Raw genomic sequence first — 3,974 nt, 5'->3', positions numbered from 1 at the left:
CCAAATACACACATTCTTGAAAACTCAGAGACCAAAAAGATATTTTTTCTAAAATATTAAATGTTTTATGACTTTTCTTTTTTCTTTTTATTTAAATCAATAAACCACCAAGTCTCATATTTGGAGAGGATCAATCCACTCAACAACCACTAGATTTTTGCCATGTCCTCATGCACTATTCGTCAGTTTCACCACATCATTCTTGTATTTTTCCTTTGAACTTGTTTCGACTATATCTTCTTCAATTTGAGTGATTCAAATTGCGTCGGAATCATTATTCTAAGTTCTACACGATGAATTCTTCAAAACACTATAATTTTTAGTAAATTAATTTCATCAAAAGATGAATTAATTAATTAACTTGAGAACAAGGGCCAAAAAGGCAACAGATGGGAGTCATAACTCACCCAGGATTAAGATTGAGTCGCATATGATCATCCTATGAAATATACTATCTTTAGTTAAATATTATGTGGTCCAAACTTATACAAACTCTTTGTATAGGATATAGTCACTCACATGTCTCCAAATGAATGATTTGGATCAAATCATTTGTAACAATTACAAAGTGAGTTGTATCCACACTATCACAAGGATAAGACATCTACCTTATCATATACTATAGACTATTTAGACTACATGATTCACTAATATGTCAACCACATATTGTTCAAGATTACATTTAATGACCTTGGATTTTTATTAATGGATAATTTACATTTAATGACCTTGGATTTTTACTATAATGGATAATTTAATATCGTATATAAAATAATTAAATAAATAATTGTTAAATAACAAATTCATTACAAGATTACATTTCATGTATTTGAATGATAGGTCTATCTCTAGTCTCTAAAAGGAAGGAGTTGAAACATTCAGACATGTTGTTCAATGCTAAATCACATTTAGGCTCTGTTTCAAATGTATGTTTAGACCAATATTTTGAATGAATGTTATTCATATCTTGTTAAGAATTAACATCCACCTTTGACATCTTCTTCGTCAACTTCTTAAACTCAAAGCTTGTGGTATTTTTAAAGTACTACAAGAACAATTCCTAAGTTGTAATTTTTAAACATCTTCTAAAAGTTACTATACAAATGTCAAACACGAAATCTATGATTAACATTTGGAAAGAAGTTAAGAAAAGTCTAAACTAAACCAATCAAACAATAGAAAAAAAAAAGTAGCACATATGTTTTGAAAACTAATTTAGTTCGATTTGGAATTGAACCGTTTAGTTCGAATTGGACCAAACCTAACCACAAATATTCGATTCCGGTCACACAAACACACAAGCAGTTTGGTTCAATTTTCAAATCCAAAATCGAATGGAACCAAAAAATCTGGTTTCCTTAAGGTTTTGAACTAAATCAACACTTCCGTAAAAACATAATTTTCAGTTTGGTTCCATTCTATTGAATTGGTTTGATTTTAGTATTCACCCTTATTCAAATGATGTAGTACTTTTGTTATTCAAACATGAAAGTGATTCCTTTCAACTCAAACAGTACAATGTCTTTCTACAACAACTAAATGAACCAAGTCCAACTATCGTTCGTTAGCATCCACAACCGGCCACAAAATTAGATAAATGGAGTCCCACCCATGCCTACAATAGACATTAGTTGACCTTGACATGACCCTTTTAAGTAGCATGTATCGAAACATATAAATGGTCCACAATGGACAAGTCCACAATTTTTTTTTTAGAAACATTCTATAAGCCCTTCACAACGGACATGTGTGTTTTACTGAGTAAAAATGGTCATGTGGGTTTACCCCGTAAGTGGTCTTAAATGAATAAAATGATCGTACAATGGTCCTTTTGATCTCAAAAGTTGATTTTCACTTATTTTGGTTGATTTTGCAAAATTTTGTAGGGACTTTTATATTGTTTTTAAGAAACTGTGTTAATGCACCCGTATAAAAACTCTAAAATCCGAAATTTTTGCCAAGTCGTCTGCAGTTGCTATTTTCATGGTCCATACTTGTTCTTCAATGTAGGAATCACTTGGTAAACCTCTGGTGCACCTATTTTGGCTCTTCTACAATCAAATTGAGCCTATAAAAGGATGGGAAGCCTTTCCTCTCGATAATCCACGTTGTATCCATAAAAAGTCAGTCGTCCTTGGGTTGAAATCTCATCCTCTCAATCAGTAAGCTTAAAAAACGAGAGTTCCCTTGAGGTTGAGCGCTTTAGGTCATCTCTACCCTGTGAAAACGTGTGGAGAGATGGGATTTATCCTTGAAAAAGGAGAATCGTCCTAGGAAAAGATTGGAAGAGCGAGAGATTGTTACAAGACTCCATTCTTTAGGGCGTTTGTGCACTTTTTTATTTTTCTTCTATTACTTTTTCTATTAAACATTTGTCTTGTAATCATGGTTATTGATTTGATGAAATCTAATTATTTGTGCATAATCATGAGCTAAATTCTCTAAGGGGCTCGACAATGTGGGTACCTTAGGATTTTATGGCTTGAGCAATGTCTATGCTTCATATCACTTGCCTTGCATTGACTTTGTTGAATTTAAAGATAAAAATTGTTAGGTTGAATTAGCCACCTAATTTAGCAATATAGTGGAGTCTTAATACTGATAAGGTTAGGATATAAACTGATGTCACAAAGGGATATGAGACTAAGAATCTAGAAATAGAATTGTCACGTGGCTTTAGAAATAAGGGACACCATAGGATAAAGAAACTGCATGTGAATTAATCTAAGATCCAACTAACCATAAAAATATAGGCATTAGCTGCTTAAAGCTCCTAGAGAAACTTGACACAAGACCAAGTAGGAGGAGTTTTCTATCCATGACTGAGTCACTCTCCAGGTATGATGCAACAGTATTGCCCAAGGCACCTTGCTCGATAGGTTGAAACATTGTTGTTCCCCATTCAACTATTCTTCTTTACTATTTGTAGTCAACAATTTGTCTATTCACAACAATTCTTATACTTGGTTACCTTTGGTTTCATTGATTCATTGTCTTAATAAAATTAAAAGCAAACTAGTCTCAAGGGATTCGACTCTTGGAATACTCCAAGATTTATTACTTCAATCGATGATGTATGCATCACTCATACACAATCGAGCGATCGGTGTCTTATCTAGTATTTTGTGAGGGACCCCATTAAAAATGAAACATGCAGAAAAGAAATGCATCTTACCATTCTTGATCAACATTTGGAGTGAAGAATGAGCGAATTTTGCTTTCAAATTGTTAGTACCAAATGAGTATCGTCGAGCTGTAGATGAGTCCATTGCTTGAAAGCAAAATCGGCGTGACCTTGATGCTAAACCGCCAAAGCTAGTTGCTCCCCAAGATAGTGCAGTTACACGAATCCGACCGTTCGACCGGATGACAGTGGCCTTTCAATATAGGACAATGTTAATACCTTTCTCCTTTTTCCATTTGCTATGGACCAAATACTCAAAGTCATTCCCAAACATTAAATTTCTTCTTTAATATCTTGTGCGAACACTATTATTTCCTTTAAATCCAATAGCTACAATATCGAATACATTTTTTTTTTGTTTTTGTTGTCGTCATTTTTCATTTTGGCTATTCTTTTTAGCTATCTATTTAAGTTTCCCTTAAAAAAATGTAAATTTTAAATTCAAACTATTCTACCTTCCTAATACAATCCATATAAAATTTGTCAATTGGAGCATAGTTCAATTAACACAAGCTTATATTATATGAAGGAACTCTATACAAAGAGAACCAGTGAGCGGAAGCAAGATCGTTTCAAACTCCATTGTGACAGAACACACACATTTACAATCAAACAACACCAATTATGCATAAACTCTAAATTACAGCATGCTTCATAAAAATAACACTAAGGATCAAGTGAACTTACCCTTAAAGAACTTTTCTTCTCGTCCCCCTCGATCTAACAGCACGAACGTCACGCCTCAACAATCTCCTTGAACAGGAACAAATAACACTCGACCCTCGAATAG

The sequence above is a fragment of the Benincasa hispida genome, chromosome 8, assembly GCF_009727055.1.
Source record: "Benincasa hispida cultivar B227 chromosome 8, ASM972705v1, whole genome shotgun sequence".
Classification (NCBI taxonomy): Eukaryota; Viridiplantae; Streptophyta; class Magnoliopsida; order Cucurbitales; family Cucurbitaceae; genus Benincasa; species Benincasa hispida.
Note: the sequence above shows the minus strand (reverse complement) of the source record.